The 22,149-nt window shown below is 34.1% G+C and overlaps 1 long non-coding RNA gene across 1 annotated transcript in view; it reads right to left on the minus strand.

The window, feature by feature from the left end:
* Positions 1–3,010: 3,010 nt before the first annotated feature.
* The window catches only part of LOC309857174, a 53,828-nt gene continuing 34,689 nt past the window's right edge, over positions 3,011–22,149 (minus strand). The window contains exon 3 of the long non-coding RNA XR_014307505.1: positions 3,011–3,070. This is a non-coding gene — a long non-coding RNA (uncharacterized lncRNA). The remainder of the gene's footprint in view (positions 3,071–22,149) is intronic.

The raw sequence follows: 22,149 nt of genomic DNA on the forward strand, positions 1-22,149 counted from the left end.
TAACTCTGTATATGGAAATTAATCAATTTTAAGTTTATAACAACCAAATTAACAGAAGTTTATTTTAAATTAGTTAGCTTTCTCTGAATTGCAAGACAGAATAATCAAGAATTGGTAAGAAAAATATAATCTCTGTAAAATTACTGGGGGTGCATCATAATGTGTTCGCTAACCGATCAAACTCACAATTTGGATTGAATGTCAAGTGATTTTTCAAATCTGGAACTCATTGTCAATTTTTTTTTCTTCATTGTGTCTTAATAAATTACTGTGTTCATTTGCATGGAATTGAAGAAAAATGCATGACATTTCATCTCAACACTAACACTTTTAACTGGCAACTCTGAATGTACTTTACAGCAGTGTAACAAAGTAAAGATCAATGATTTTTCATGAAATATTTGTTATAATTCTCAAGGAGATAGGGAGTTTGTGCAAAAATGCAAATCACTTTGCGACTAAACACATTGTTTATTTCAGCTAATTTTAAGAAAATATGCTAAGACTCTCTCAAAAAAGGAAGCAATGATTTAGGTTTTCCTTCAAACTCCTTATCTAATCCTGAACCAACAGCACATAGTTCAAAGAGCAACTAATTTGAGCAGCTCCAATTTACCCATTTCCTAACAATGCTTAATTTAGTGGAATTTCTGTCCAATTATGTTAATTTGATGTAGTGAAAGACAAACATTCAAAAAGATCATCCTTAATTTATATAGATTGCCAAACTCTGCATTTACTGAATGACGCCCAGGAACGTATTTTCAAAAACAAACAAACAATGCCAGAACCACTATTAGGTCATCTCTAGGCAGAAAGTGACTCAGAGGCTACATTACTCTCTCCCTGAAAGTATACTGTAGGCACTGAAACTACTACCCTGAGTCTGTGCTATCAAATTCCTTAAGTTAGAAAGTTTTAAAACCCATCTGTGTGGGAGTATTTCATTTACAGATAGAGATTTGGTTGTTTATACATTTTCATACTTGATTTTTAGGGTGTAATAACTATGTTTTAAAATTCATGGTGGTTTTGAATACTGTTGGATAATTGTGCTAAAATGGTATATCCATTCCTTCTAGGAAACAGAAATTATAGAAAGGTAGTGCTTTTCAGATCTGACATCTTGAGTCATTGCAGTTTCAGTATAAATGCAATAGGAAAAGTGACATTCATGTTTATGATATTTTCTATAAATAAATTAGAATGTACTGGAGGCCTGATATAAAGTGGGATGCCTAAACTTCAGTAAGATCTTGTTTTCAATTCAAAATAAATTTTATTTTTTATTTTTTTAATAATGTCCCTCAATTTCAGATAAGCACCCTCTTAAGGTCCACTACATTTTTTTTAAGATTTTATTTATTTTATTTGACAGATAGAGATCACAAGTAGGCAGAGAGGCAGGCAGAGAGAGAGGGAAGAGGAAGCAGGCTCCCTGCTAGGCAGAGAGCCCAATGTGGGGCTCAATCCCAGGACCCTGGGATCATGACCTGAGCCAAAGGCAGAGGCTTTAACCCACTGAGCCACCCAGGCGCCCCCAAAATAAATTTTAAATTGAATTATGCACGTCTAAGTTCAGAGACAATAAACATCAACCAACACAATTAATAAGTTCTATTTCTTGAAATTTCAGGAACATTGATAGTCTCATCTCCTGGAAGAACAACAGCTAAAATTTTTGGTCATGGATTCTTGCTAAAATATCACTTTCCCAAAGAAAATTAATGTTATGAATTATCATTGATTGTTATTGATCATGAAGAATATAACAACCACGATAAAAAGAGTAGGAAAAACATGATATCTCATCTGTAAGTGCATGTAGAAAGTAGGAAATGCTAATAAAAATAACTACCATTATTTCCTAAGTTAACATAATATAACGGAACACAAATATTTCATAACAATATTTTCTAGGCTCATTCTGATAACTCTTTTCTACATTCAAATTTAAAGGTTGAGGCATGTGATATATATTACACAAAAGACATCCTAAGGAATTCGTTAAAAAAAAAAACTCTTAATAAAGGACAAATCCAAAGGAATTTTTTTCTAATTTAATTAACAAATTATGAATCGACTTACCTATTTCATCACAGTGTATCAGGCACCAATAATATTTTTTAATCGTCATACCTGATGCAATAGTTACCATCTTTCAGACATACTGATCAGGAACAAGCAAATAAACAAGAGCACCATAGCTTAAGATCTACCTGCATAACTATAGGACTAATTCAGACAATCTCTTCACCACAACATAGCAATGAATAGAAATCATACATGCTCTGTAATGGACATACAGATGAGATAGAAGGGATGGGTGTTAATATATGCAGAATCTTTATTAATTACATTGTAAAACATAATATGGAAAAACAGAATACAATTTTAGAAATACCCAGGTCACCATCATTGTTTTATTTTTATATGTGTAGGTAAGGAGTTTAATAAACAATCCATGACTATTCAACTTCTTATATTTTGAAAATTTTAGCAAAAGTAACAAACCTAGCAACTAGAAAATTGTATCTATCTGCAAAATACAGCTTTGCCAGTATGGTAGAGGAAAAGCAAAACAAAATAAGTAAGAAAAGTTTAACATTTCACAGTAGTTTTACTTTTATTTTTTTATTTATTTTTTATTTTTCATTTATTATTTACTTCTATTTTCTACTTTATTTTAATGAAAATGTCATGACCATAACATAAGAGCAGAATTAAACCAACATGAGAAATTATTTTTTCATAGGTTAAAATAAACTAGCTTGGTGATTAATTCAAAAATTATATTACAAACTTCAGTGTGCTTGCAGTAAGTATCACTGCATAAACAAATGAGTCAGGAGTCATAAACTAATGATGATTCTAAATGTTATTTAGAGATACATTCTGTTCTTAATATATTTCAAATATTCTACACAAGGCAAAGTGGATCCAAGTAATCTGTAGGCAAAATAAGATTTTAGAGAAGTATATATTTCCAACAGTATTTATAAAATATTACCTTTATGTAAGGCATCATCCTGGACTTTGTGGAAAACACACAAAGGAGTAAGAAGTGGCCCTTCAAGAAACATATACAATATCAAGGTTTAACATGAAGCAGCATGTCTTCTCTAAGTAAAAAAACATTGTACCAACTGACTTTACTGAAACTTTATATTTATTGCTCTCGTTTTAGGTCATAGTGTCCTTCTGCATGCAGGCTGCTAGAACGGACATGATATAGACTGAATAGCTTATAAAGAACAGGAATTTATTTCTCACAGTTCTAGAACTGAGAAGTTCAAGATTAAGGAATGGGCAGATCCAGGGAGAGCCCACTTCCTCATAGATGGCTATCTTCTCACTGTAAACGTACATGATGAATGAATCAAGAGAACTCTCTGGGGTCTCCTTTAAAAGGACTGTAATCCCACTTATGACCTAATCACCTCCCAAAGGCCCCTATGTTTTAATACTACCACTTCCAGAGTTAGATTTCATAATATGATTTTGGGAGACATAAACATTCACACCATAGTATATATAAACAAAAAAAGACACAAAACAACAAACAACAAAAATTATTTTAACTACCTATTATTTTCAACTACATAAAATTTTGTTTCTATATAATATTAAATAACTCATTTGAGTGATGCACTTATATCCAATGCATCTGAGTGCAATTAAATTTGCTTACCCAACATATCCAGCAGCATATTTCTTCAGAATATCCCATTCCCCACCTTACGGGATTTACCACAATTAGAAGACAGGGGATAGAGGATAGATAGATAGATGTATACGTAAACACACTTGTACATACACATATGCATATTTTTTCCTGTTAATCATACTCATGCAAATAAATTTTAAGCTCAAGGAAACCTGTCTTGTGTGTTACTTAATATCCAGTTTTTAGTCAACATCCAAAAACAAATAATCCAATAAAAACATGGATAGAAGACATGAACAATTGTTTCCCCAAAGAACACATTCAAATGTTCAGTAGATAACATGAAAAGATGTCCATCATCATGTATCATCAGGAAATTGCAAAGCAAAACTAGAAAGACATACCACCTCACACCTGTCAGAATGGCTAAAATCAACACTACAAGAAACAAAAGGTGTTGGAGAGGATGTGAAAAAGTAACACTTGTGGGGGCTGCCTGGGAGGCTCAGTGGGTTAAGCCTCTGCCTTCAGCTCAGGTCATGATCTCAGGGTCCTGGGATCAAGTCCCACATCGGGCTCTCTGCCAGGCATGGAGCCTGCTCCCTCCTCTCTCTCTCTACTTGTGATCTCTCTCTGTCAAATGAATAAAATCTTAAAAAAAAAGAAAAAATAACAATTGAGAACTGTTGGCGGTGATGCAAACTGATACAGCCATATTTGAAAACAGTATGGAATTTCCATAAAATTTAAAAATAGAAGTCCTTTGTGATCCAACAGTCCTGCTGGTGTGTATTTACCCAATGAATATAAGAAAACTTATTCAAAGGGATGCTAGCACCCCTATGTTTATAGCAGCATTATTTGTAAAGCTAAGATATGGAAAGAGCCCAAGTATCCCTCAATTGATGAATAAATAAAGAATAAGTGCTATGTATATACAATGGAATATTATTCTGCCATAAAAAAGACTGAAATCTTGCCATTTGCAATAACATGGATGGAACTAGACAGTATAATGCTAAAAGTGAAATAAGTCAGTCAGAGAAAGACAAATACCTTTACTCATATATGGAATAAAAGAAACAAAACAAACAAGCAAAGGGGAAAATAACAAGACATAGAAAGAGAAACAAAGCAAGAAACAGACATTTCATTACAGAGAACAAACTGATGGTTACTTGAGGGGATCTTAAAGGAGTGATGGATTAAATAAGTGATGGGGGTTAATTAGAGCACTTGTCATGATGAGCACTGAGTGCTATATGTTATATTGTACACATGAAAATAATACAACCATATATGTTAACTAACTGGATTTCAAATGAAAACTTTTTTAAAATCCCAGTTTTTAGCTCACATTCTGGCTTACAAAAGGGATTTAGTCAGGAATTTGGAGATTAGTTAATGAACAAATAAGGGGTGAACAGGCAGTTGTTAGATAAAATTACTATCCTTTCTGGCATGATCTTATACCTTTTATCTAGAATTATTTTTATCACTTTAGACTCTTCCTATTTTATTTTGAGTCATTAAACAAAAATTTCCTCAAAGGACCTTAGACTCCATCCAATTTGAGCAACAGTGTAAGAGAGGAAATGGTGTCCAGGAGGAAAAAAAAAAAAGATGAAACTACTTTTGTTTACTAGTGAATGCATAGTTCTTCCACAGAAGAAGCTCTAAATGGTCATGGCTCCAGCTTTATATGTGTTCATACATATGTTCAGAAGTAGGTAACACTATCAAAAAATATAAAGCATCTGAGATTATTTTCTCTTATTTGAAAGCTGGTGTATGAGTCTGCTGTGGTTTCTTGGGTGTTGATAGAAGACGCAGACTCATGGTTCAGAAATAATATAGCTTAATATTCACAGCAATAGAGGTAGCCAGAATATTAACAGTATTTGTGTGTGTGTGTGTGTTTGTGTGTGTGTGTGTGTGTGTGTGTGTGTGTGTGTGTGTGTGTGTGTAGGGGTGGGAGTTATATATCAGTTCTGAGCCTCAGTTCCCACAAGAAGAATCAAAAAAGAGGCAGATAATATTTGCAAACACAACAGGTTAAGTTAAAAAAAAAGATACCTTTCTGTCTTCCAAGTCTATTCAATACAACCATCTTCAAAGGATGGTCTAAAACAAATAATAAATGCAGAAATGTAAGCAACCAATTGAAAAGTGTCTCCCAAGAAACACACTTTGAGAGTCTTCATTTGACAAAAATATTATAAGATATTACATGGATCAGGTGCATTGAATACGGGAAGGTTAAAATTACAAGGGACCAAATATTTTTAAGCAGTTCAGGCATCCAGTAGAGTTCAAATAGGTTTTATAAGATTGAGGAAAGAAGCCATCAAAACCTGGGCCCAGGGGCGCCTGGGTAGCTCAGTGGGTTAAGCCTCTGCCTTTGGCTAGGCCATGATCTCAGGGTCCTGGGATCGAGCTCTGCATCAGACTCTCTGTTCAGCAGGGAGCCTGCTTCCCCCTCTCTCTCTGCCTCTCTGCCTACTTGTGGTCTCTGTCTGTCAAATAAATAAATAAAATCTTAAAACAAAACAAAACAAAACAAAACAAAAAACCTGGGCCCAATTTTCCCAAAAGTATGATTCTGATTCTAGTCTCTATAATGTTATCCCTTGAAGACAATGTCTCTAATTGAGTTGAATTAGTTTACTAAAGAGCATACCCCCATTTGTTGTAGGAGACGAACAATATGCAAGAGGCAAAATGCCACATGGAAGCCACCTGGTCTTAGTGGAATATACAATCAGTTCCTTTGGGATGAATTTGTTCCACATTTGACTTCCCACTTAAGGGAAAATAAGAGTGCCTTCTAATAGATTTTAAAGAGGAAATGACAACGGAAGCTTATACAAGATTATAAAATGGGAAATTTCATTTAGATAAGCAATAATTTCAAAGTCATCTTCTTAATATGACAGACTCTTCACATAATCATAATTTTATTTTGGTATTATATGGTAATTTCAAATATAGTAAATATAAAGAATTTACCTCTGTAATTATAGCGAGTCTGGTCATAGTTTAATGGCAACAAAACTTCAATTTAGAAGTATGGTCTACCAATTATTAATACATTTGGAAATGGTGTGTCATCTTCACTCCACTTGTCTCACTAAAACAGTGAGCCAAAAAAGTAGGTCCAAGCTGTTTACTATGGTCAAAATGGGTTGCTTTTGCACTTGGTAAAGAAGCAGTCATATTTTGGAAGAAGAAAATGAGGCTATTAATATTTTCAACTTATTTTCAGAAAAGGAAAGAAAGGATAATATAAGCTAAAGCCAAAATCTTACACAAGGTGGCAGGAGAATGATCTTTTCCCAGATAAAGGGTTTTTCAACTTAGCCATGTTAGGAGGAAGAAGAGATGAGACATTGTGGACTTGACTAACGTTTGTACACTGTTCAAAAAGTTTTCAAAATAATGTGAATTATTTTTCTTCTTTAAGTTGAGACAAAACAAACAAACAAACAAAAAACCACTAATGAGCTTACTCTTAAAAGGAGGTAAACAAGAAACTAGCAAAGATTGAGTGTTAGGAATTGTCCCCCTCCTTTTTTTTTTAAATTATGTTATGTTGGTTACCATACAATACATCATTATTTTTTGAAGTAGTGTTCCATGATTCATTGTTTGTGTAAAAGACCCAGTGCCCCATGCAATATGTGCCCTCCTTAATACCCATCACCAGGCTCACCCATCCCCACATCCTTCTCATCTTTAAAAACCTCAGTTTGTTTCTTGGAGTCCATAGTTTTTCATGTTTCATTTCCCCCTCCAATCCCCCCACTTCATTTTTCCTTTCCTTCTCCTAATGTCCTCCATGCTATTCCTTAGGTTCCACAAATAAGTGAAACCATATGATGATTGACTTTTTCTGCTTGACTTATTTTACTTAACATAATCTCCTCCAGTCCCATCCATGTTGATGCAAAAGTTGAGTATTCATCCTTTTTGATTGCTGAGTGATATTCCATTGTATCCATAGATCACATCTTCTTTATCCGTTTCTTTGTTGAAGAGGATCTTGGCTCTTTCAACAGAATGGCTATTGTGGACATTGCTGCTATGAACACTGGGGTGCATATGGCCCTTCTTTCCAGTAAAATAGAGCTAGCCTATGACCCAGCGATTGCACTACTGAGTATTGACCTCAAAGATACAGATGTAGTGAAAAGAATTAGGTATTGTTTTTTTTTTTTTAAAGATTTTATTTATTTATTTGTGAGAGAGAGAGAGTGAGAGCGAGCACAGGCAGACAGAGTGGAAGGCAGAGTCAGAGGGAGAAGCAGGCTCCCTGCGGAGTAAGGAGCCCGATATGGGACTCGATCCCAGGACGCTGGGATCATGACCTGAGCCGATGGCAGCTGCTTAACCAACTGAGCCACCCAGGCGACCCAAGAATTAGGTATTGTTAAAGCACAAATGCAGGGGATAGAAGTTATGGTACAGAAGAGGGAAGGGCAACCATATGGCAGAGTAGAATAAAGTAGCTCAGGAAGAAATTAGTCATATCCAGATATTGTAAGGCATGTGGGGTTGGCAGGGAGAGCATGAGAAATCATGAGAGAAGAGAGAGAAAATGGACCAGGCAGGAGAGGTTTATAACATTTTAACATCTAAGGCAAACATATGAAAAGGAGAATAGGGAAAGAAATAAAAGTTTTTATAAGGCTCAATACATAAGGAATAACGTGGAGGACACTGGGAGATGGAGAGAAGTGTGCTGGGGGAAATTGGAGGGAGAGACAAACCATGAGAGACTGTGGACTCTGAGAAACAAATTGAGGGTTTTGAAGAGGAGGGTGGCAGGTGGTTGGGTGAGACCAGTGGTGGGTATTAAGGAGGAAATTTATTACATGAAGCACTGGGTGTGGTGCATAAACAATGAATTTTGGATCACTGAAAATAAATTAAATGAAAAAAAAAAAGACTGACTACAGACATGGACCTCAGTGTAACACACATATGGAACTCACTGTAATACCAGCCACTTCCCACCGACACACACAGACTATGATAATAATAAATAATTATGCAATTAATAAAATTGCCTGCCAAATAATTTTTCCTCTTTTTTATTTTTATGATTATTATTTTTATTTTATTTTTAAAGTTTTTATTTAAATTTCAGTTAGTTAAAATAAGGATAATATTAGTTTCAGGTGTACAATATAGTGATCAACACTGCCATACAATGGCTTAAATAAAAAAAGGAAAAGAAAAATTTTAAAGATTTTATTTTTAAAAACCTCTATACCCAAGGTGGATTTCAAACGTACAACCCCAAGATCAAGAGTTACATATTTTACTGACTGATCCAGCCAGGCACCCCAACAAATAAAAATTTTATAAAATTGTTGAGTTTGTGGGAGTCTCATTTGCTCAGTCAGTTAAGTGTCTGCCTTTGACTCAGTTCATGATCTCAAGAGTCCTGGGATCGAGCCCCATATTGCTCATTCTCTCTCTCTCTCTCTCTCTCTCTCTCTCTCTGGCTTTTGCTCTTAAATAAATAAATAAAAATTTTTCAAAAAAATTGTTGAGTTTCTTTAACTAGTTTTAAACTAGTAGACAGAGATGAAGATAAAGTATGATGTCATGGCAGGGAAAAATACAACTTACACGTTTTAAAAATAAAAAGTGCAATGCAAGTTACATCACTTCTTTTATCACCACACTGGGACTTTCCCTACTGAGTTGTTGTAATGTAAGGACCTATTTTATATTTTTATATTTTAGCAAGAGGCTTTCATTGAGGTTAACCCTTAAACTGTCCTTGCTCCCCTTCCCCCAGGGGATTCACTTAAAAACAAGTCCTGGAAATCAGCTCCAGGTAACAAAGCCCATATACAAGAGTGGGTCAGGCCAGGTGGAGACATCAATCAGCGGGAGGGGGGGCGGTGTTTGCATATTGTCTCCCTAGATACTAAGGAGTATGCCCCACTCCTCAGCCCTTTGGGAACCGTTTTGGCACCAATCCTAATCAAGGTGTAATAGGCTGGGTCAAATGTCTATACTAGGGTCAATTGAACCTCAATTGGTCACCTAGCCTCACTGTGGAGTTTCCTGTGTGTGTTAAAATCTCATTGGTCACCTGTGCGTGGCCAGGCCTGACTGCATGGCCTTTGCCCTTAAAAGCTAGACTGTGAAACAGGGAAGGGTTGCCTTCTCTCATAAGAGGTGTGGCCCCGAACGTTCAGTTAGATTCTTGATGCTTGGCATGAAATAAAGCTTTGCTTGACCTTCGCTTTACATCAGTCTCGCTCCTTTAATCATAGACCCATTATTGGGGCATAACAGTATTAATCTTATAGTTATAAGTCCACAATGCATCCATCATCCATTCTACCCCTTAACATTCCCCTTTGGACAGACCCATGGTCTAGAACAAGCCTTATTTTATAGTGCCTTGTAGGAGATTTTTGCTGCTGCCTAAATTGCCTACTTTTCTCTCACCATTACCACGGAAATTGGGTCCACTGAAACAAAGGGGCAGTGTAAGAAATTAACAACTTCCATAAATCGATTTAAATAACAAAGTATAAGATAGTGATACCTTTTTTTCTGCCACATAACCAATTCTTGCAAGAATAAGGTCATATAAGAGAATTTACAACACATGCTAGCATTATCCTACTGGACCCAGATCATTTGTATGTTTCTCTGTCTCTGAGAAATGTAGTTATTTACATGACTGAAACCTACAAATTGTTGGATATGACTACTAATATCACCTACATTATTTTAAAGCCTGTTTAAGGCTTCTGAAATACATAGGTTTTGTAAACACTTATTAAGCATCTTGTATATATCAAACACTTTAAAAATCTCTGCTTTAAAAACAAAACAAAAAACCTCTACCTCAATGGAACTTTGAGTCTGAAAAAGATACAGGCAATATACAAGGCAACAGATAGAATAATTACATATTTGATTATATACTCCGAGGATGTCACATTAAATTGATATGAAAATGATGAGATGGATCTGGATTTCTTGTCAAAATTTTTTGCCTTAAAAAGAAATTGATATTTAGGGAAAGTTGTTACTGAAAGAGGTCCTGTGTCAACCAAAAATGTTAAATCATGATCTGAATAAATTCTCCAGTTGTGATCATTGCTTTGTTTAGCTGTCTTATATTAAGACTGAATTTAGTAATTCAGTCTCAGGTTTCAGTAAGTCTTTTTTTTTTAATGATTTTATTTATTTATTAGAGAGAGAGAGGGAGGGGCAGAGGGAGAGGAAGAACCAGACTCCTTGCTGAGCAGGCAGCTGATGCAGGACTGGATCCTAGTACCCTGGCATCATGACCTAAGCTGAAGGAAGACACTTAAACAACTGACCCAAGTAAAATTCTTAAAGGTAAAAAAGTTTATACTTCTAGTAGTTCCACAGACATTTCTAACATCCATAAGAAAGCACGTACTGATGTAAAATGCCAGCAAATCAAATTATTTAAAAAAGAAAGAAAGAAAGAAAAGATATATCTGGATAAAGAGAAAAACAGAAAATCTAATAATACATTGAATTATTAGAGCAAAGAGTGGAGGAAGAGAAAATAAATATGAAATAGAGATTTCCACTAAAAGAAAAAAATTGAATAAGGCAGGAGATTTAGAAAATTATTATGACAGACGAGAAAAAATAAAATAGGAATTTTTAGAAAATAACAATGAATGAAAAGGTAAATTGTTCCAACCTCTATAATATTAGCTGTTTGTTGTTGTTGTTGTTGCTAATTTACCTATTTAAGCTAATAAACAAAGAAAGGTTTCATTTAGGGATAAGGTTTCTATATATATATATTTTTTTTTTCCATTTAGGGTAAGATATATATATATGTGTGTATATATATACACACACATATATATATACATATAATATGTATATATATTAATTTTAATTGTTAGAAAATGTGTCACAGAAAGTGTTTATACTTTAAGATACAGATGCAATATGTAACAAACTACATTGTTTGAACGTCTAATTTGTAAATGCTGTTAGAGGAAACTTGGTGGAAATGTCCTTATGTGGTTGTGTTTCTGGAACTAAGTATATTTATTAATAAGGAATAGTTTAAAATTATGAAATGACCAGGAGTGGACAATTTTCCTAATCCTATCAGCTCTTTGCAGCCCTTTTATTAGACCCCTTCAGGAATATCAGCTTTATTTATCTAATTAAATTTTATATTAATGTGCTTTTGACTTTTGGCCTTTCTCTTCCTTCTGTTCTTTTTTTCCCCTAAATTACATGTTTCTGTTTAAGAGCTACTATCAATTCTTTGATATGAATTCTCAACATCAATTTACTAACTCCAGAGATGAAGCAGCATCAATATTTAGAAGCGAAGAATACAAAGCCTTGGGCATCTGGATGGCTCAGTCAGTGAAGCATCTGCCTTCGACTCAGGTGGTGATCCCAGGGTCGTGGGATGGAACCCCAGGTTGAACTTTCTGCTCAGCTGGGAGCCTACTTCTCCTTCTCCCTCTGCCTGCAACTCCCTTTGCTTGCGTTCTCCCTCTCTTTGTCAACTAAATAAAATAAAGTAAAATAAAATAATGTAAATAATACATTTATTTATTTATTTAAATGCAATTATTACATAATACATAATGTATTGCATAATTATAATAATGATTAAATAATTTATTGAATATTTATATTAAATATATCAATTTAATTAAATAAATATTTTTAGAATTTTAAATATTTCAAATTTAGATTGTTAAATATTAAATCATTAATTTAATAAATAAATATCTAAACATAATTAAATAAAATAATTCATTTATTAAAATGAATAAAATAATGTTGTCATTACCTGAGCATGTATTTTTAAATAGTCTAAAAAATGCATCTAATAAAGTCTAAATACATTGAGTTCAGATATTTATACAAGTTAACCCAGACACTCAACCCACAGACAGTTTCAAAACATTTGTTTTTATCTACTACTCAAAATACGGTTGTAATGTATTTATTTATAAGTTTGACATAGCAAGGAAACTTGGAGGAAAAGGAGACATTTGCTTTTAATATTTGAAAATTATTTTGTTGATTTAAAAAAAATAAAAACCTTAACACATGAGCATTTCTTCTTAAATAACACTGTGAAGTTTCTGAGTCGCATTCTATTAAAAGTGCTGGTAAAATGGCCTCAGTTACTCATTTAAATTATCAGATGAATGGGTAACAAATGAAGTAGAGAGCTTTTTAATTATTTATGAATGTATTGCTTGTGGATGGAGTGCCACATAGAGTTACCTCTCTTTTTGGCTTTGTTTTGTGAGCAGCAGTGGAATCTATGAATGAGATTAAACATAAGGACATTCACAGAAATTCTTAATGAACTTCTGGGGAAGGGCAATAAGTGCAAGGAAAAAACTGCAGCAAGACTAATTACAAATTTCAAGTGGTCATCGCTTAAAAATAGAAGCTTTTAAGTTCAAGTAATATATCTATTTTATGAGCCTATCATATTGTATTAATTACCACAAACCGCACTTTTGAACACTTATCTTTTCACATATTTCTTATTCTTAGTACTTAAAATTACCTTTATGATTGATAAGTAAATGGATTTTACTGACAATGCATTTATTTACATAAATAAATAATGCTGTTTATATATATAAAAACAATTGAATATGTGTATGTGTTCAATGAATTTTTTTTTCAAATTAACATCTTAATTCTACCACATTGGTTCCAAATAGATATAGACTTTATAGATTCATCAAATATTTTATTCTCAAATTTATATCTCCTTTGTGAAGTAAATGAGACTCTATATATTAAATATAATCCTATCACATGTAACAGTTACTAGTGCATCCCAGGGCATACATAGGTCAGGTCCTACTCAAGGCATCACGGGTAACTGGATTTAACTTTCTATCCTAGGTGTCTTCTGTATATTTCTGTGGCTTTTATACTACAATCAGAAGGAAGAATTCTTTTGCTAAAAGCTTCCAAATCACTATGTGAGTAGATTATTTGTAGACTAGTGATATAATATTATAGTTTAATATGTAAAGCATGATAAAATAAAATGCTATTGCCATATTTAATTTGTTCAGTAAAGCATTCATTTAGTTATCAAGCATTCATTTGCTTTTTTTTAAAAGATTTTGTTTATTTATTTGACAGACAGAGATCAGAAGTAGACAGGCAGGCAGAGAGAAAGGAAGGGAAGCAGGGTCCCTGCTGAGCAGAGAGCCTGATGTGGGGCTCTATCCCAGGACTCTGGTATCATGACCTGAGCAGAAGGCAGAGGCTTTAACGCACTGAGCCACCCAAGAGCCGCAAGCATTCATTTTCTTTATACAGAACAGATAGAACAATATTATATAGTAGAAAATACAGTAAATAATCTAGAAACCTTGATCATTTTGTTTTGGCAATTTTAGAACATAAAATTAGCTAAAGCTCAAGTGCAAGTTATATTTGTATCATAGGAAGAAAAGTTAATTAAAAGTTTGTTTATTACCATAGTTTAACACTTCAACAAAATGATAATGAGTCAAAAATTAATGAATATATGAAGTATACAATAAAAACAATAATCTTGAGTGTATGTGACTCACTGTAGGTATTGATAGGCTAGAAACCAAAGGGAAAGTATCTATAGGGTTTGTTCAGTTCCATGCTCATCAGATTAATAGGCTTTCTCATATTGCTTCCTTCACCACATTAATTTGTCTAATGAAGTTTTCAAGAGTTAGAGACAGTGATAGGTTCATGGCTGGAGAGAAGGTACAGAATCTAAGATAGTTCAGCAGTGCTTATTATTTAAGAGAAAGAGCATGGGAGGTGAGGGGTGGAAGGAAAGGGATAAGAAGAGAGAATCTTAAGCAACCTCCTTGCCCAGCACAGAGCCTGTAGGGGCTTCATCTCATCGCCCTGAGATAACAACCTGAGCTGAAATCTAGAGTCAGATGCTTATCTAATTGAGTCACCCAAGTGCACCATTTTTTTTCCCGTATCTTTATTCTCATCTCTTTCTGTAACTGAGTTTCCCTTCAAAATCAGGACTTGCATACACAACCTAAATAATTATTTTGGGATTTGATCACGTGGAAGAGGAGAGAATGAGAAGAGCTAAGTGGTCCAGGAGAAACATATATGAGTTCAGACTGAGTGGATTATGATTGTGCACAACTGAGCATCAATCCTAATGCACAGAATACATCTCAGAATTATTTTCCTGAAACAAGAAAGAATCTGTTTAACCCACTGGCTTCTGCATCCTATCCACAGTGGTTAAAATTCATCCCAGAAGTAATTAATGTCCCTGACTTTTCTATTACTGGGCATGAAAGAGGAGCTGAGTGGGCTTGGTCAGTGTCCCACCTAATGAAAGGCAGAGCAGATTCAGGCCAAAAAAAAAATTATTAGTTCTTTCCAAATTAGATTTAATGGGATTCTATTTTTCATTCCTGAATTCATTTTACATTTTAAATTTTATCGATTTTTCTAAGCTTTGGCCAATATTCACTGCATTTTTGAATAGCTTTTATCTATTATTGTAAATCATTTTTCTGCTACATTTGTTTAGTCATGGTTATCCATTTCTTCTTCCAAGTTTTTCAGATATGTGATATCAATTTCCAAATAAATTATTTAAAATGTTTATTTTTTATACTAAACTTCTATGAAAAACATTGATATATGTATTACGACATATTGTTCCCCTTTCAACTTATTTTTTAAAATGTGAATGTTCCTTGGCAAATATATATTGTTTCTTTTTATGTTTATGTAGATTCTTCATAATTTTCCCAAGTTCATTGGCTTATGGTTTATATTTTTTAATAATTTTCCAACTGCCAATTAATAGATTTTTTTCCATTACCTTGTCTAAGTTGCTATTGCCATTATAAGTAAAAAGCATCTGGAAATCTATATCCCTGTCCAGTTTCCTCAGATCACTCATTATTTTCAGGATCTAGTTGGATTTTCTTACAGGTTCCAGGTGGACAAGCTTTTGAACTGGTGCTAATTATTATTTCCGTTTCTGGCTTCCTGCATTTACCAGCTTAGGGATCATTTTTAACAATTATGATGAAATGAGGCATCATATTCTTATTCTCAACTTCATTAATAATCATATTAGTGTAACATGTCCTACAAGATAATAATAGATACATGTAAAATAATTTCATTGACCAAAAAAGTGGTGGAAAATGTAAATAAAACACAGTGGCAACCAACTAGTCATTTCAAGTTGAGCTATTTTTTTCCCCCTTTATCTCCCTCCCTCTTTAATTTCCTGTAGCACATTCCTACAAAGTATTTTAAGGTGTTTTAAATGCACATACATAGAGATCATCATGGAGTCTAAATCTAATAATTCCTTGTCAGTTTTAAATATTTTAAGTATTGTTCATTCCTATGTCAGTTGTCTATTAACTTTTTCTCCACACTGCACTTAATTGCAAGGAAATATTTAATTTTAATATAAATTAATTAATCACTTTAATAAATATTTTTACCTTATGGATTAATCTTTGATGCTTATTTCTTAATTTTTTTAACTTCTAATATTTTATTTATTGAGAGAGAGAGAGAGAGAACAAGTGCAAGCAGGGGAAGCTGCAGAGGGAGAGGGAAAAGAAGAAGCATGTTCCCCACCAAGCAGGGAGTCAAGCTCAGTCTCAGGGCCTTGGGATCATGATCTGAGGTGAAGGCAGAGGCTTAGCTGACTGAGCCACTGAGTCTAATTGTTATCTTTGATATTTAAGGAAATACTTTATCATCTCTAATTGATCCCCTATGTCACAAATACAGTTTTCTCTATGGTGCTATTAATTTTATTGTCTTTAAATTAGACTTTTTCTAGAAGCATTTTTAATCAGTCTCTTAGGTCTATAATTTAGTTTTTATACATTTCATTTAGTATTTTATTTTATCTTCATCATCTCTGAGTATTCCTGACCAGTACTCATTGGTCAAATCTTTCTTATTAATCTATTCCAAAAATTTGTTTGTTTCTATAAGATTTTGTTATTACTGCTGTCGTTCTTAGGTTTTGCCTTTTATATTCTTTTTGTTTTGATTTGTTGTTTTATGCTTTGGTGTTTTTGTTGTATTGTTTTGTTTTTCTTTTGAATTAATACAATTAAACCTTTAGATTTCCTTCATACCTTTAATTATTGTCACTTGTTTTCACAAATGATATTACCATAGTACAGTAATTCTAAATATTTCTGAATTAGCTGTATTATTTCTTTTTAGGTATAAAGTTAACTTCCAGTTACATGGACTTAATATTTTGGTCATTCTATTCTAGTTTTATTGCCTTATCATTGGAAAATATAGCCTGATACTTAACTCTAGGGAATGATGTGGGAGAGCTAGGTTCTTGTCTCTTGGAGTCAAAGAAGGAATCTCGTGGGCAATGGAGAGTGAGTAAGTGACAGAAGTTTATCAAGTGAATATATAGAAAAAGCTCTCACAACTAAGAGGGGTCCCCACACAGTTAACAATGAGTGCCTTCAGGGTTCATTTTTTATAAAAAGGTAACCAGGCAACTTTAATCCTTTTAACATCTCTATCAATAACTGCTGCAATGGCTTACCTCCTTTTTAGGGTCTGATTATTCTTTTTTGGTTACAGGTGTTTATCATAGAGACACCCACCCCCCATGACCCACCCCATACACCTAGGGCAGGGTGGTCCTCCATCCCTCATGCCTAGATCAGGGTGCTCTTCCCTGGGGTAGGGTGGCCCAATTTATCTCTTTACTCTGGTTTTCCCACACCACATTTTGGGGATTTCTGAGAGCCTGTTCACAAAGTTCCCTATGGATCTCTTCCTCCCTAGCCCCACCTGTCCGTTACTCATTTTGAGAGTTGATATTACCAAAGTACTGTAATTCTTAAAATTTCTGAATTAGCTGTATTATTTCATTTTAGGTATGAAGTTAACTTCCAATTATATGAATTTAATATTTTGGTCATTGTTTTCTAATTTTATTGCCTCATTCTTGAAAAATATAACCTGATATTTAACTCTAGGAATTTATTGGCATATACTTCTGACCTAAATAATGGCCTGTTTGTGTAAATGTTCAACTTATGCTTATATACTTACTGAAGACTATGGTTTTGGGGTCAGGGTGGCTACATTTATTAATAGATCAGGACTATTAGATTCTCTAAATTTTATTGTCTCTTAATTTAATCTAATTAAATTATCAGTTAATGAAAGAAGTTAAATTTTTTATGTACTACTGCATCTAAACTTATCAAAGTCTTTTGCTATAATTAGACAAGTATGTCATCCTGTTTTTATACCAAGTCTTACATTAAAAAAATCATACTATCTGAAATATTATTTATTATTATTATTATTATTATTTTTAAAGATTGTATTCATTGGGGTATCTGAGTGGCTCAGTCAGTTAAGTGTCTACCTATAGCTCAGGTCATAATACCCGGGTCCTGGGATAGAGCCCCACAGGGGGTTCCCTGCTCAGTGGGGTGCTTCTCCCTCTCCCTCTGTTATCCCCCCTGCTGTGTGCATGTTTTTCTTTTCTCACTCTCTCTCAAATAAATAAGTAAAATTTAGAGATTATCTCTCTCAAATAAGTAAGTCAAATTTTTTTTCTCAATGGGAGGGAGAAGCAGACTCTCCACTGAGCAGGGAGCCTGATGCAGGGCTCAATACCAGGACCCTGGGATCATCACCTGAGCTGAAGGCAGACACTTGAACCAACTAAGTCACCCAGGCACTCCAGTTGTTTATTTATTTATTTATTTATTTATTTTTATTATGCATATGTTTTATCTCTCTTTTCTTCAAGTCTTTTTTTCGATCTTTTTACTTTTTTCATAAAACTGAATTATTTCAAGATGACTTGGTCATCCTCTTTTCCCCCACCCCATAGGTCATAGAGTACATTTTAACTGTTAAAATAATATTAGTATTTAAGTGCTGCCTACACAAATTAAGGAAAATTATCTGTGGTCTGTATTCCTGAAAATATTTTTTTTTATTATGCCTTCCTATTCCAATGACATTTTATAAGGATCTAAATGTTTACATTTGTGATTATTTTTTTCAAGATAATAAAGCTATTACCGCATTCTTTTTTATATCTGATGTTATTTAAAAAATTTCTGTCAGTCTGATTCTTGTTTCTTTATTAATGAATTATTTTTTTTTCTCTCTAACACTTATGATTTTGTGTTTTTTTTGTCTTTGGTATGTATGCCCTAGTTTGGGATTCATAGTGTCAACTATAGTTATGAATATTTTCTTTCTTTTCTTGTATGTAAGTTTTAATCCAGTGTCTTGACTATTTTATGCTTGAGAAATAGATGTACATTAATATTCAAATATTTCCTTCCTTTTTCTTCTTTCATTTAAAAAAAGTCTTTTATTTTATTTTATTTAAAAAAATATATATTTATTTATTTGGAGTAGAGAGAGAGGGTCATGAAGAGTGGCTGATTATATACTTTCAATTTGGGAGGAGCTGAGGGATAGCACAAGCCTCCAAGGTATTTTATAAACAAGGTTTCCAGGACCTCTAGGGGGCTAGCTATTGTTAGGGAAAGGTCATTTATTACTATTTGGTACAAACTCAGGGAAGAGACTCTTCTGATGTGTATCAGTGGGTATATGCTTGGGAGATGATTGCCAATGTATATCTTGAGGGCAGGGGTGGGGAGTAGAGATAAAGAAGTTTCCAAAGTAATTTTTACATGTGAAAGTAGATTTTCAGTATCCTGGGGGGTGGACTAAGAATGCTTTTTGCCCTGAGTGGATGTGTCCACATGGAAGCAGCTGAGTCCCCAGAGGAACTTCAAGGACTTGTCAACAGGCTATGAGTAGTAAGGAAATCTAATTTTTTCTTTAGCTTTTGTTCCACACACATCACCTACATCTTACACCTCTTTTATATTGATAATTTTAAGGCTTTGCTGGTATCCAGATGACTATATCCTTAAGTGACTTCTTATCTCTATTGGATCCATTACGTATTCTATCCATTGTATTCTTAATTCAACTAGATTACATATATTTAATCTATTAGCACCACTAGGTTCTTATTCTTGTTTTTATTTCAAAATCTTTCCTTATTTCCTTACATTATTTATTGGGTATATTTTAAATCCCTGATATACTCACTTATTATATATAAGCTGTCAACCTTATTCTTATTTTGAGGTAGCTATATCTTTTTGGGTTTTAGGACATCATAACAACAATGCCAAATAATTTTCAGACAACAGCAGGATCTCCAAGAATTCAACTAAATTCTGACACTATCTACCTCAACATAGTGTAAGATTTCATCAGTTAAGGGATCAGTCCTCCAAGACTATCTCCAACCCCACCTCAGATGCCAGTCTCACTGTAGGCCCCAGGTTATTACCTGTGCTTGTGACTGAGCAACTACAGGTTGGAGGTCCCAGTGGCCTACTTCTTACGTTCTTTTAATTTGTTACAGGGACTCACAAAACTCAGAAAAATACTTACTTTATGTTTGCCAGCTTATTAAAAGATATAATAGAAGATTTAAGTCAATAGATAGATAAAGAAGTGCACACGGCAAGGTATGGAGAATGGGCACAGAGCTTTTATTACCTTCTGGAAGACTGCCACTCTTCCTGCCTTTTCATACATTTAACAAACTAAAAGCTTTCTGAACCCAGTCCTTTCAGGTTTTCTGTGGAGGCTTCGTGACATAGTCATGACTGACTAAATCATTGTCATTTGCTGATCTAATCTCCAGCTCCTCTTCCCTCCCCAGATAATCCTGAATGGGAGGAAGGGGAGGCATGTTGGGCAAAAAGTTATGAAGGCTTTCACCAAGTGGTTGGTCCTTCAGGCAAACAGCCCTTGCCTTGAGTGAGGTCTGAAGGTCACTTTATTAACATAACAAAACACACCTCTCTCACCCTTATCACAGGAAATTCCAAGAGTTTTAGGAGCTGTGAGTCAGTAGCCATGGTTGAAAACTAAATATTCAGATGACCAAAATATATTTCTTGAAAACCACTATATTACACTACATGCTTAAGTATTTAATTATGTGATCTTTTAAACTAATATTTTTCTAAGAGTCTAAACTGTTCTGTCAGTAATCTGGATTGGGAAGTGATGTATTGCCAAATTTCTATCATTTCAGTCCAGGAAGTAAAAGAGAAACAACAGGAGAGCCCCTTAGGGCAGGAAGTTCTAAGTTACAATGTTGACTACTACTCCCTTTTCTTGATTTTTTTTTTTTAAACAAGCAAATCATCTCTTCAGAGTTGCAGTTTAAAGCCAAGAATATGTGGACTTGGGAGAAAAAAATAGTTAAATTTGGAGACTTGCAGAGGTAGAATCAGAGTAGTGAAAGCCATTACAGTAACTGAACTAACTGAGGTCAGTCTTTGGTGAATCACAGAAACAGGTGGAGTTGTCAAACAAAGGAATCTTTGTTTACAACATACAAGGAGATCACAGGGAATAAGTTCCAAAGCCTTGACTGTTTGAACAGGAGAGAGAGATTTTTATTTCGTATTTAAGATGAATACTCAGAAGGGAGAGTTTTATTATCCCGTGTATGGTTGGTCATAAGGTTGTGGATGCATGCACATCCACATATGTATTTGTGCAATATGTATTGCATGTTCACCTGAATGAAGCTTGTATTCCACCGAGGGCAGAAACTTCAACGTTAGAATAAAGCAGAGGTAACTGTTGGACAAGGGAAAGGGACTCTGCAGGCTTCAAGAGCAGATATAAAGTAGATGGGGTCTTGGACTGATTTTCTGCGACAAGGAATGCAAGGCCTTGATTACTTTTGAAATAGCACTAGGAGTTTTACCACTGATTTATTGTCTCAATAGCTTAGGCTATTTCCTGGTCTGGTGGTGACTGTTAGTTTTCCCATTGCCTTGTTCCCTCAAAATCCTTAACTAGTGAGGTTTTTGCATTTCTTTGTAAGAACCTCCCAGGAAGTTTTGGAAGAAGTGTGCTTGGGCAAGTACACAGGTGGGGTATAGATCATTGAAAATAGCTGGGGACAAAAAATGACTTTTCTTATGTCAGGAAAACTATATCTCATCTTTAATTTTCTGGGAACCTCTAACTCTTTCTGCTGATGTTACCAGCAGGCATCAGAGATACTACTGATTGTTCTCGTGAACCTAAGGAAAAGGGAATGTAGAAAGCAAAAGACAAAACTTTAAAATCTATCCTGCAACTCATCAATTCACTGCAGCCACCTCTCTGTCTTTCCCGTTCTCTTTTTCTCTCTTTCTCTTTCTCTCGCACTTTCTCTCTCACATACCCACAACACACGCAAATCAACTTAAAACAATTTTTAATTTTCCCTATTCCATTTTAATATACTTGAGGCATGATCATTTTCTTAGTAAATACAAGAAAAAAAATCGAGGATTCCATCATTCTGTGTGATTAAAGTATTGAGGAATTTACTTCCAATAGCACTTATAAAAACATAT

This window comes from Mustela nivalis, assembly GCF_964662115.1.
Source record: "Mustela nivalis genome assembly, contig: HAP1_SCAFFOLD_459, whole genome shotgun sequence".
NCBI lineage: Eukaryota > Metazoa > Chordata > Mammalia > Carnivora > Mustelidae > Mustela > Mustela nivalis.